General features: G+C 43.2%; 1 non-coding gene across 1 annotated transcript; it reads left to right on the top strand.

Moving 5' to 3' along the window:
* The first annotated feature begins 1438 nt into the window (after nucleotides 1-1438).
* On the top strand, nucleotides 1439-1576 carry LOC114812560. The gene has a single exon (XR_003760211.1). It is a non-coding gene; the product is annotated as a small nucleolar RNA SNORA7 (small nucleolar RNA).
* Nucleotides 1577-14042: the final 12466 nt, after the last annotated feature.

Raw genomic sequence — 14042 nt, 5'->3', positions numbered from 1 at the left:
GCTTCCCTCTAATCTTTTATCAGTCTCTATTACCACAGTTACGAAAGTGTTACATTTTTTGAAGTTTATGGACTTCTCTTCTGGGTCTCTCTCTTGGGCAGTCAAATTGTATCTCTCTTCATTCATTCAATAGTATTTATTGAGCACTTACTGTGTGCAGAGCACTGTACTAAGCACTTGGAACGTACAATTCGGCAACAGATAGAGACAATCCCTGCCCATTGATGGGCTTACAGTCTAATCGGGGGAGACAGACAGACAAAAAACAATAGCAATAAATAGAATCAAGGGGATGTACATCTCATTAACAAAATAAATAGGGTAATAAAAATATATACAAATGAGCAGATGAGCACAGTGCTGAGGGGAGGGGAAGGGAGAGGGAGGAGCAGAGGGAAAGGGGGGAAAGGAGGCTTAGCTGAGGGAAGGTGGGCGGGGGGCAAAGAGGTAGCAGAGGGAGCAGAGGGAAAAGGGGACACTCAGTCTGGGAAGGCCTCTTGGTAGGGCTTTGAAGAGAGGAAGAGAGTTAGTTTGGCGGAGGTGAGGAGGGAGGGCATTCCAGGAGAGCGGGAGGAAGTGGCCCAGGGGTCGACAGCGTGATAGGTGAGAATGGGGGACGATGAGGAGATGAGTGGCAGAGGAGCGGAGCGTACGGGGTGGGCAGTAGAAAGAGAGAAGGGAGGAGAGGTAGGAGGGGGCAAGGTAATGGAGAGCCTTGGAGCCTAGAGTGAGAAGTTTTTGTTTCGTGCGGAGGTTGACAGGCAACCACTGAAGGTTTTCAAGAAGGGGAGTGACATGCCCAGAGCATTTCTGCAGGAAGATGAGCCAGGCAGTGGAATGAAGAATAGACTGGAGCGGAGAGAGACAGGAGGAAGGGAGATCAGAGAGAAGGCTGACACAATAATCCAGCTGGGATATTACGAGAGCCTGTACCAGTAAGATAGCCATTTGGGTGGAGAGGAAAGGGCGGATCTTGGTGATATAATAAAGGTGAGACCAGCAGGCCTTGGTGACAGATTTGATGTGTGGGGTGAACGAGAGAGATGAGTCAAGGATGACACCAAGGTTGCAGGCTTGAGAGACGGGAAGGACTGTCGTACCATCCACAGTGATAGGGCCATCATCACTGGCTGAATTCATACTTGGTCCCTTAATGTCAAGTCCAAAAGGACGCCACTGCTGTCCTCATCTTCAAAGACCTCCTGACATCACATCTCTTCCAGGAGGCCTTCATAATTAATCTCTAATCTCCTATCCTATAACACCCATCCTCCAACTGCTACTTCAGTACATCCTCGTCATCCAAGCACTTGGGTACTCACTCCCCTCCGGCATGTGCCTTGTGTACTTGTCTTTATACATGATTGCTTCCTCAAATCTGTAATGTACTTTAATATCTGTCTCTCCTGTGGATTGTAAGTCCCTAAGAGGGTAGAACCCCCCCTAAGGGTCGCACCTGGAGAGTTTCCAGTACTCTCCCTGTCTCGGCTAGTGGAGGGAGAGTCAAGCAGAGGCATACCCATTCCATTTCTAGCTTGGGCAGAGGCTAGTGAGTAGAAGGCAATCTGCTACACATCAAAACTCACTTGTGCTAGGCAGCAACGTCATGGGAGAGAGTTGAGGGCAGAGACTCAGGTTTACTGTGTGGAAGGCGGCAAGGGTAAACCACTTCCATATTTTTACCAAGAAAACTCTATGGATACACTACCAGAACAATTGCAGATGGGGAGTGTGGTGTTCTGGAAAAGATGTGTCTGTGGTGTCGTTATGGGTCGGAAATGACTGGACGGCATAAGACAAGAGGGCAGGAATCATTCCTACTGATTGAACTGTACCTTCCCAAGCACTTATTACAGTATTTAGAACAGACTTTTTGTCTGAAAATGGAAAGATCTTCATCTTTCTCCTTCATTTTTATACACCATTTCCCTCCTTCTTTCTGATGGCCAGTCAACTCTCCTTTTCTCTGATCGGACCTCTCTCTGATTAATTGGAAGGAAACAATTGATACCTAATGCAAATAGTTTTAGCTAGTAACTCTCTCTCATCTAAATGAGTTTTCTGGGAGAAGCATCTGGGTAAATGAGTTCTCAGGTCCATTGTCTTGGAATGGGAAAAGATTTTCATGTAATCCCTTTAAGTACGTGGTGGAATTTCCTGTTTCCACAGATGCTAGCTGCATTTTGGAATCAGACTTTAGCATTGTCCTTCTACTTATTCATACTGTATTTTTTTTGTATGATATTTGTAAAGAGCTTACTATGGGCCAGGCACTGTGCTAAGCTCCACGGTAGATATAAGCTGATTAGGTTGGACACAGTTTCTGTCCTACATGGAGCTCACAGTCTTATTCCCTGTTTTACAGATGAGGTAACTGAGGATCAGAGAAGTGAAGTGACTTGCCCAAGGTCACACAGAATTCAAGTGGTGGAGCTCAGATTGGAAGCCATGTCCTTCTGACTTTCAAGCCTGTGCTCTATTAGACCACAGTGATTCTCCAAAACTTGTTTCTTCCCCAGAAACTCCTACTCCCTTGTTCCTAAGAATTCATAAATGTTAATTTCAAGGTCTTTAGCTTTCTTCCCATACTCCATGGATGAGATCAAATTGGAGGTGAAAACAAACATGGAGTGACCCATCTCAGTTACCTCAGACAGATGGATTGCCAATCAGTTAATCAATAAATGGTATTTATTGAATGCTTACTCTGTGCAGAGCTCTGTACTAAGGAATTGGGAGAGTACAGTACAACAGAGTTGGTAGGCATGTTTCCTGCCCACATGGAGCTTATAGTCTAGAGACAGCGACAGAGATTGATGTACGTAAATGAATTATGGATAGGTACATAAGTGCTGTAGGGATGAAGGGGTAATAAAGCGTTCAGTTAAGTGTTTACTATGTGCCAGGCACTGTACAAAGCACTGGGGTGGATACAAGCAAATCAGGTTGGACCCAGTCCCTGACCCACATGGGACTCATAGCTTCAATCGCCATTTTATAGATGAGGTAGCTGAGGCCCAGAGAAGTGAAGTGACTTGCCCAAAGTCACACAGGAGACAAGTGGAGGAGGCAGGATTAGAACCTGTGACCTTCTGACTCCCAGGCCTGTGCTCTATCCTCTAGACCATGCTGCTTTCTCTGTAATTGGAGGGTGGGGTAGCAGACACTATCTATGTGGGGGCACTACTTACCACTGGCAAGAAGAAATAATACAGTAAAGAGGACCTTATCATGGACACAGGGTATTGCTTTTTTAGAAGATATTCCCACACTGGAGAGATTTATTTCTGCTCGAAGACTGCATGGGGCAGTCCTATCTAATATTTTCAGGTATTGTCCCTTTTAGCAAGATGGATGTTTATGAAGCCCCCTGTCATCAATTCACCTTCAGGTCCACAGGGAAACGCAACTAGAGCATTTCTGTTTGATTGATAGATTGCCTTTTCAGCTTTTGGTCTACTCTCATCCCTGCCCCTTATTGTGTATTCCCTCTGGGAAAACAAAGACCCCATCAAATTGATGATGCTACTAGGCATAAGGAAAAAACACAGTTCCGGGGAAACTGTTCTCTTTACAATCTTAACATAAATTATGCCAGCCAATAGTGGAGCAACCCATCAGGACCTGAATGACTGTATCATAGAAACTGGTGAATTGTCCCCAGAAGCAGGGCAGAGAAAAAAACCTCCTCAAGGAGAAGAAAATGAATAGTTTAATTCTGACCTCATGGCGTCTTGTCAACAGAGAGCACATATACATTGCAAATTCTTAGAAAACAAAAGAAAATGAGCACAAATAAAAAGCAATATTCCTGGGAAGCTCCTGTCAATCAGGCCAGATAGTCAGGCCAATTAATAACCAAGCCTGGCTGTGTTTGTTATCTCTCAGATCCCTTCCCCCTCCTCCAAATTGCTTGCATGGCTTAAAACAGATATTTTTCATTTGTTTTTCCAGAGTTTAAAGCCTGTTTTTCCTCCCCTTTGCACTGAGTTTCATGATGAACAGAGACTGTGCCCTTGATACTTATATTGAATAATAATAATAATAATAATGGTATTTGTTAAGCATTTACTATGTGCCAGACACTATACTAAACATTGGAATAGATATGGGGTAACTGGGTCGGATACAGACCCTGTCCCACAGAGAGCTCACAGCCTTCATCTCCATTTTACAGATGAGGGAACAGAGGCACAGAGAAGTTAAGTGACCTACCCAGGGTTTCACAGCAGACAAGTGGAAGAGCAGGAATTAGAAGCCAGGTCCTTCTGACTATCAGACCTGTGTTCTATCCACTAGACCATGCTGTTTTCTACTCCAGCAAATAGTGGAGAGCTTGGCATATAGTAAGCACTTAACAAATGCCATTACTATTATTATAATTATCATTTTTATTAGTAGTAATAACAACAGTAGTAGTAATAGTAGTATTAATACCAATAGTTGTAAACTCCACGTCCTTGAAGCTTAAACTAGCTGCAAGGATTCGGGCCATAAAGAAGCAGGGGTTAAGGCTTATTTTGGACAAAAGGCATCAGTTACAGTTGTATTCACATTTCTGTTCTGTAGTGTGTAGAATAATTCTATTTAGAAATCTGTGCATTTGTAGGAAAAGCTGATATAATTACATCTGAAGATTGAACCAGAAAGCAGGAGGTGGAATGATTCTTCTTATATGACAGGTTAGGTTTCTCGGTTCAAGATAAATTTCAGCAGAGAAAGCGTGCTATGCCTGTGGCAGAGTCATCAAGGTGGGAATTGGAATCATTTTCTACCTCCTGCTGGCCTTGGGCCATATCCGAAGCAGAAGGGTGGGGTTGGGTGGGGGTGGATGTGTGGGTGAGTACCCATCCCCTTCCCAGTCTAAGGAAGCTTCTCCCAAGCCTGCACTCTGAGAAGTGGGGTGACTCTGGACATTGATGATAATCCAGTATGTGTTCGAAGACGTCTTGAAGCCACTGTGGCTTTCACATGGCATCCACATAGTCTTCCAAGTAGCTTAGCTGTGTGAAACCAGATACAGTCACAGTTTCCTCCACTGTGAGACAGCTGCCCCCAATTAGACGAAGGAAGTAGAATGTCTGGTTCCATTCCTCTTCTTCCATACTGCCACACTACTTACTGAAATATCTCTTGCCTGATCTCATGGGCAAAGAAAATAATAATAGCAATCATGGTATTATGTTAAATGCTTACTATGTCAAGTCTATTCAAAATCCTGGGGTGGATACAAGCAGATAGCGTTGGACACAGTCCCTGTCCCACATGGGCCTCAGAGTCTTACTCCCCAATTCACAGATGAGGTAACTGAGGCACAGAGAAGTGAAGTGACTGGTCTAAGAAGATGAATCCTCACCAAAGTGAAGAGACTGGACACTCAGCAGACAAGTTGCAGAGCCGGGATTAAAACCCAGGTCCTTCTGACTCCAAGACCTGTGCTCTCTCCACTGGGCCACAGCCTAGCACTGATTCCACAAAACCTTGGAAGGTTTGTGGTGGCTGGTGCTAGTGGGCATTGTGGGTACACAGTTGTGACTGTGGGCTCTGAGTGACGAGGAGCCTGATATTCTCCTCCTGCCACTGTTCCCTATTGATCTTTGTTTTTGCCTTTATGCTGTTAGTTTTTTGTTTCATCTCTCTGTATGTGTCTAACACCAGTCTCCTCTCTACCTTTTCATTTTTTTGACTGTAAGCCCCTACAGAGACATGGTCCTTGTCTAATTCCCACTTGTGCATTCTTTCCTTGGGCTTAGTTCAGTGTTCTCCACAGAGTAAATACTTAATAAATAGTTTTGCTACTTATACTGTTATATTCTGACATTGTCCTTTATTAACTTATTGGGTAGAGATGGGCAAGTTTTTCAGTTTCTCTATACCAGCTTCCTTGCTGACTTCCCTGCTTCCATTCTCTTCCCTCCCAGCTTTACTCCTCTAAAACAAATTTATTTAGTGGGTAATCTCATCCTCTAGACTGTTAGTTTATCATAGGCAGGGAACCTGTCCTCTAATTCTGTCATATTTTACTCTCCCAACCTCTTAGCAAAGTGTTCTGAACATAGTAAGTGCTCACTAAATACCATCGATTGGACCTCCCTCTCAACTTTCTCACCACTGACCTCTTGCTCATGTTCTCCATCGTGCCTGGAACCCCCTCCTCTTTCACAGCCAGCAGACCACAACAATCCTAATCTTCCAAGCCCTTCCAAAATCCTATCTCCTCCAAGAAGCTTTCCTTGATTAACTCTCCATTACTCACCTGGTACTTCCAATTCGGTACTTTTACATCACCTTCTCACTAGGGTACTCCACCTCTAAATTCCCCCTGGCAGTATTTTGGTTACAGATTCTTAAACTACATTGTTTCCTGCCATCTGTAATTTGCCTTAGTCTGTTTCCCTGATAGTGTATCAGCTTTTTTGAGTGCAGGGATCACAGCTACTAATTCTATTGTGATCTCCTGAGTATTTGGTTCAGTACTCAATGCAGAATAAGTGCTCAATCAACACTTTTCATTCAATCAATCAATGGTATTTGAGTGCTTGCTGTATGCAGAGCACTATACTAAGCCCTTAGGAGAGTACAACATAACAGAGTTGGTAGACACATTACCTGCCTACAACAAGCTTACAGTCTAGAGGTTGAGCTTACTTGATTGATTGAATTTCTAGGATAAAGATGATTCCTGTCTGAACCATTTTGGGTTGCTCTCTGAGCAACTGTGAACCAGAAAGCCTCCACTTTGCCACGATCCCCGCTGAGAGGCACCAGGACAGTGGCAACAGAAAGCAAGGAGAATATCCTGGAGGATTACTCTGCCCATGGAGAGCTCCATTAGAATCCCACTCCTGTCATCCAACAGTCTTCAGGCCAACTCTCCAAGCAATTTCATTAGCATGAAGAATTGAAATCCTCTAATTAGAGAGAATTTGCAAAGCAAACCAAGAATTGAAATGTCAAGGGTCAGGATAGATAGGATGCTGAGAAGAGAGAGGAGAGAAGGAATGAGAGAAGGATAGAGAGTTAATTAGTCAAGCCTAATGAACACTTGGAAGAAAGCAGAAATAAAGGTAATAAAAGCATGCAAACTTTGGGAGTGAAAAGTAAGAGAAAGCCTCTAACCATATCTACTACTAATAGCTGACTTGACAAGAGTTAGAAAGACACTAAAACTTGTTTAATGAGTACAACTCTGAAGTAACGGAGTTTCTCATAGCAAAGCAACTGATGCCCCGTCTTGTAGCCCCTCATGACCCTGACATAAGGGATACTTATGGATGCCCATCTTGCGGAATAAAGTTCAGGTTATTTTAAAGACATGACAGGTGATGAGTTGCCAAGAATGAAACGATACCAGACTATGCTTCCCCAAACCCAACCGGAGTCTTTCATGTAACCCTGGTTAATCCATCCCCGTATGGACTTGGTTAATTCTCAACAGTCCATGTCATATTAACCCTTGAGAAGCAGCATGGCTTAGTAGATAGAGCACAGGCCTGGGAGTCAGAAGGATATGAGTTCTAATCCCAGCTCTATCATTTCTCTGCAGAGTGCCCTTGGATACTTCTCTCTGCCTCAGTTTCCTCATCTGCAAAATGGAGATTAAGACTGTGAGCCCTATGTGGGACCATGGACTGTGTCCACTTGATTTCTTGATTTACTCATCTCTACGCTAGCACATAGGAAGCACTTAACAAATACCATAAGAAAGTCAACATGTCTAACACTTTTGTTCTTATTTATCCCCATTCTCAACTCATGTATACACACACACACACACACACACACACACACAATACACACAAATATTCAATTGCAAATTTGATTATCAGTTTGATTATAAATATTTATACATCTGACTTCCCCCTTAGAGTGAAAGTTCATTATGGATAGGGAATTTGTTTATTTTTTTTGTACTTAACCAACCACTTACTACAGTGCTTGACATCTAGCATATACTCAGCAAGTGCTATTAATAATTATGGTACTTGCTAAGCGCTTTCTATGAACCAAGCACTGTTCTAAGCATTGGGGTAGATGTAAGTTGTTCAGGTTGGACCTAGTCTCTGTCTCCTTGTGGCTCACACTCTTAATCCTCATTTTATAGATGAGCTAACTGAGGCCCAGAGAAGCTAAGTGACTTGTCCAAAGTCACACAACAGACCTGTGGAGGATCTGGATTAGAACCCAGGTCTTTCTGACTCCCAGGCCCGTGCTCTACCCGCTATGCCACACTATGCCACATATTAATACTATGACTAATAATACTGCTACCAAAACTTTCATTCCAACATATAATGATGTCTCCATAGTTGGATTTATCCACAGAGAACAGTGCAGCTCTTCTACTCTTCACAGTCTTTCAACTCTTATATTCAATGGATGGTCAAATCTTTACCATTCTATTTGTAAATATGATCATGTCTGCTTTCCCCATTAAGTATGAATACCTTGTGGGCAGGGTAGTCATTACTTTATTTTGTACTTACCAAGGGTCTAGTACAATGCTCTATATCAAATGTTAATCAGTCAGCCAACTGCATTTGAGTACTTACTGTGTGCAGAGCATTGTACTATGCACTTGGGAGAGTAAAGTACAACAATTAACACACACATTCCCTGTCCACAAGGAGCTTACAGTCTAGAGGCAAGCCCAGGAACTGAGTGGTTTCTGAAGACCTCACAAAAAGTACTTGACCTCATCAGTGGACAGGAGCTCTGGAAACTATTGAAAACTAACACCCAAAATTTGTAACACATTCAGCCATGGCTTGGGTTTTATACAGTGTTGAAATTCCATCTCACTGGTGTCAGTCAAGAATCTGGCTCAAATAGCTGTAAGATTTGGATGTCACTCTATAGATTATTAATATTACTACTACTAATAATGATGATTTTTATTAAGCACTTAGTATTTGCCAAGGACTGTAGTAAGTGCTGAGGTAGATCAGGTTCCTATCCCAGTGGGGCTCACAATCTAAGGGAAAGGGAAGATAGGTTGTCTGAGTCCTCATTTTACAGAGGAGGAAACTGAGGCCCAGATAATCTAAATAATTTATCCAAGGTCACACAGCAGGAAAGTGGCAGAGTCAGGATTAGAACTCAGGTCCTCTGACTCGCTAGCTTATGCTCTTTCCACTAGGTGACACTGACAACCTTGGAATTCTGGATTGTGCATCACCTGCCCCCTCCTCCTTGCATTTAGGACTATGGCTAAATAATAAATTCATCTTTGGCAGCTTAACCTAAGCCTTAGATCTTAACCCTGGGACCAGGGCTCCCTTTAACTTCAAGACTCTTAGGAGTTTGCAGAGCATAACTAGGCTAAGGCCTCACTTGCTCTATCTGTCAAAGGGAAAGACATGGCACAGTAGTCCTCTTCTAGTGCTTGGTCCATTAGCAATGCTTAAGAAATGTCATTACCTCAACTGCCTGCCTTCCAAAGTATTAGAGTTAGGTTAGGATTGGGATGGAAAATCGAAAGTTTATGATGATAATAGTAGTGGTATTCTGGCTCAGTGGAAAGAGCCCGGGCTTGGGAGTTAGAGGTCATGGGTTCAAATCCCTGCTCTGCCACCTGTCAGCTGTGTGAGACTCTGGGCATGTCACTTAACTTCTCTGTGCCTCAGTTACCTCATCTGTAAAATGGGGATTAAGACTGTGACCCTCATGTGGGACAACCTGATTACCCTGTATCTACCCCAGCGTTTAAAACAGTCCTCTACACATAGTAAGCTCTTAACAAATACCAGCATTTTTATTATTATTATTATTATCCACAACTTTACTCTGTGCTAAGCTCTGTGCTAGGAACTATGGTAGATCCAGTACAATCAGAATAGACCCAGTCCCCATCCACATGGGACTCATGCTGAATTCCTCAGGGAAAAAGACTACCCATGTGGCATGTGGACATAGTATGGTCAATTTTTGAGCATTGTTTTTTGATTCAGCACGGTGACAGTTTAGGCTAACATGCACACTGCCTCTGTAACCTACATTCCCAGAGTTATATGCACACATCATTTCAGACTCACAAATGATGTCACTATTGTCTGTCAGTGACAGTCAGCTCCAATTCACAACCTGAAAATCGATCCAGCATATTTAATATTCCATTAGTGTTAACAGAATGATAGATGAACCAATTAAGACACCATTGATTAGGAGGGTTAATTAGCTGTTTAAACCTTTAGTCATTTTTTTCCCAAAACTAAGCAGAGATTTCAGTGATGCTCTAAACTATTTATTTCAGTGGGATACCTGAGTCATAGATTAGTGATTGGAAATGAAAAAGACACAGTCGTTCTCATGGAGTTTATTTTCCCAGCTAGATTACTTCATCTGCTTCCTTGCTGACCTCCCAACCTCCTGCCTCTCCCCACTACAGTCCATACTTCACTCCACTGCCCAGATCATCTTTTCAAAGAAACATTCAGGCTATATCACCTCCCTCCTCAAAAAAGTTCAGTGGTTGCCCATCCACTTCCATATCAAACAAAAACTCCTTAGCATTAGCTTTAAAGCTCTCCATCACCTTGCCCCCTCCTACCTCACCTCCCTTCTCTCCTTCTACAACCCAGTCTGCATACTCTGCTCCTCTGGTACTAACGTTCTCATTGTGCCTCGATCTCTCCTGTCTCGCCGCCGACCCCCGGCCCACCTCCTACCTCTGTTCTGGAACACCCTCCCTCCTCAAATCCACCAGACAATTACTCTACCCTTCTTCAAAACCTTACTGAAGGCACATCTCCTCCAAGAGGCCTTCCCAAACTAAGCCCCACTTTTCCTCATCTCCCAATCCCTTCTGCATCGCCCTGACTTGCTCCCTTTGCTCTTCCCCTCCTCCCTGCTCCACAGCACTTATGTATATATCTATAATTTTATTTATTCATATTGAAGTCTGTTTATTTGTATTGTTGTCTTTCTCCCCCGCCCTAGACTGTGAGATCATTGTGGGCAGGGATCGTTTCACTCTTTATTGCTGTATTGTACTTTCCCAAGTGCTTTGTATAGTGCTCTGCTCATAGTAAGCCCACAAAAATGTGATTGAATGAATGAATGAAAGTGTATATGTGTATATCATATGTTTTATGGTGCCATACATATCACTGTGACACTGCTGCCTAGAACCATCCTCTTCCCAAACAGGTTCTCTTATACAGTTGGCAGAGGAGCCTTGTAATGTACTCCTGAATCCGTCTTTCACTTGTAAAGATGAGGCCTTTCAAAGCATAAACACCTGGCCAAAATTTGGACACAATATCCTTAACTCTGACTTCTGAGGAAGTCATCATTCATTCAAAACCATTAAAAATGGAAAAGCACTCAGACCTGTTGGCATTTATGTAGAAATATACAATCAGGGAGAGTACATAATCCTCAGGCTTCTTCCCAAATCTCTCCTCAACCTATAAAACACTGAGGAAATGCCACCCAAAGATTCCACTAGAATCACCATCTTCAAGAAGAAAAGGGAACTGGAGCTGAATTTGGTGATTGCCAGGGCATATCACCACACTGTGACCCAGCAAAGAGGTGAATGTGGGAGGAGGGAGCTCAGATATCAAAATGGTGAACAGGCCAGTATCTCTAGTTAGGAGTTTCAGTGCGACTCTTCTTCTTAATTCACTTATCTCCCAAATACTTGGGAATTAAGCCAGCTGCTGAAGCCACAGCACAGATCTAGAAACTCTGAAGTCATACACTGCTCCAAGAGGGCTGTAGCTTGGAATCAATCAATCAATTATATTTATTGAGCACTTACTGTGTGCAGGGCACTATACTAAGTGGTTGGGAGAGTACAGCACAACAGACACAATTCCTGCCTACTCTGACTCCCAGGCCAGGGCTCTTTCCACTAGACCATGCTGCTTCCTGTCCAATCCTGGCCCATAACTCCTGCCAGGTTCCAGAGAGACTTTTGAACTAACAGCCATGTACAGCCCAGCTTGGGACTCCCCAAGGGCCCAGAAGAAACTCGCTTCCATGAGGCCTTAGCGGCTGAGGAACCATCAGGTATCTGGCCAAGTTCCAACACATTGAAAACCCAAAGAGTTAGAGAAGCTCAGCTACCAGGTCAGTTCCCTTCCAAGCCTCCTCCCCTCCTGCTGACTCACCAGCTCCCACCCCCATTCTTCTTCATGAGGTTTGCCTGCAGTTTGGGGCCAGGCAAAGAGGTAGACCTGGAATCTGGCTGGGCATGGAGGGAAGTGGGGAGATGGGGCAGGGATGGTAATGTTGCCCATGTGGATGCTACTTTGACTGTTAGCTCCTTGAGGGCAGGGATCATATCTCTCAACTCTATTATGCTATGTTCTCCCACGTGCTTAGTAGAGTATTCTGCACTCCAGTGGTTGCCCATCCAACTCCACATCAAACAGAAACTCTTCACCATTGGCTTTAAAATACTCAGTCATCTTACCCCTCATCTCCCCTTGCTACTCTTCTACTACAACCCAGCCCTCACACTTCTCTTGTCTAGTGCTAACCTTCTCACTGCAATCTCCTCTATCTTGCCCATGTACTGCCTCTGTTCTGGAATGCCTTCTCTCCTCATATCTGACAGACAATTACTCTCTCCTGCTTCAAAGCCTTATTGAAGGCTCATCTCCTCCAGGAGCCCTTCCCTGACTAAGCCCTCCTATCCTCTTCTCCCTCTCCCTCTGCATCACCATGATTTGCTCCCTTCATTCATCACCCCCACCCCCAGTCCCACAACACTTATGTACATATCTGTAATTTATTTATTTGTATTAATATCTATCTCCCCCTCTAGATTGTAAGCCTGTTTTGGGCAAGGAATGTGACTGTTTATATAGTACTCTCCCAAGCACTTAATACTAGTTCTCTGCACATAGTAAGCACTTAATAATTATTTATTGGCACATAGTAAGTGCCTAACAAATACCATCATTATCATTACTCAATAGTTACTATTAATTAATTAATTGGAAATAGAAAAAGAGCTGGTTAATTGTAAAGCTAGTCTGGCTTAATGGAAGTAGTGGGATCCACTGGTACAACCAGTTTGTTTTACAGGAAAAAGGAGATCTATAGTAGGGGACAACTAAGGAACTGGGTTGTCAAGGAGGAAGGAAAATTTGTAGCAATAATAGTAGTTACTGAATGCCCGCTAAATGCAATGCACTGGACTAAGCACTTGGGAAGTACAAAACAAAGAAATGACACATCCCTGACCACACGAAGCTTGTAAGTTTATCAGAGAGGCAAATATAAACAAATTTACCATGGGAACATCAAAATCAAGGAGTAAATGTGCAACTGAGGAGACATAGGATGAGTATAAATAAGCGTAAAAGTGAGAGTAGTGGTTGATGAGTTTATATGACGTGGAATTCTGGGAATTAATGATTGAAGGCATGCTAGAGGACACAGGCTTTCAAGCAAGGCTTTGAATATGGAGAGAGCTGTGATCTGACAGATTTTAGGAAACAGGGAGAGCAAGGGGATGAAGGTAGGAGAGTCGAAAGCAAGGCACAGTTAGAAGGTTCACTTGGAAGGATCAAAGAGAGTGGGGTGCCGAGAGGCTACAAGGCAGAAAAACCACAAGGAATAGGGAAATTGGGTCAGGTGGGGGATGGGAATAGATTATCAATACTTCCCTGAAGAGCTCAGCCATCATGCCTGGTTTTGTTCTAGAATAGATCCTAATTCTAAAGTCAGAATGGGCGGGCAGAGGTGCCTCCATTTGAGAAAAGTGAAAAACAAACTATAGAGAATTCTTGAGTGGCTTCAGATTCTTTGTCCAGTAACTTACCTCAGAGGAGTATGTTGTATGAGTATGTTGGGATAGTGGAGATGAAGAAAAAAGGAGGGAAAGGACCCGTGGATAAAGAGAAATCATTTTACAGATCTGTCAGCTCAAGAGATTGTTCCAAATTGCAATAAAATTAGATAATTGCAAATAAGCCTCCCTTTTCTTTTCCCCCTAAATAAGCTTGATCATAAAGAAGACAGGGAAGAGTAGGTTTATAGAAATTGCCCTGTTTTAAGATCTTTATTTTTTCTTTAATTTCAGTTAT

The sequence above is a fragment of the Ornithorhynchus anatinus genome, chromosome 5, assembly GCF_004115215.2.
Source record: "Ornithorhynchus anatinus isolate Pmale09 chromosome 5, mOrnAna1.pri.v4, whole genome shotgun sequence".
Classification (NCBI taxonomy): domain Eukaryota; kingdom Metazoa; phylum Chordata; class Mammalia; order Monotremata; family Ornithorhynchidae; genus Ornithorhynchus; species Ornithorhynchus anatinus.
This window is presented reverse-complemented; position numbering and strand designations above follow the sequence as displayed.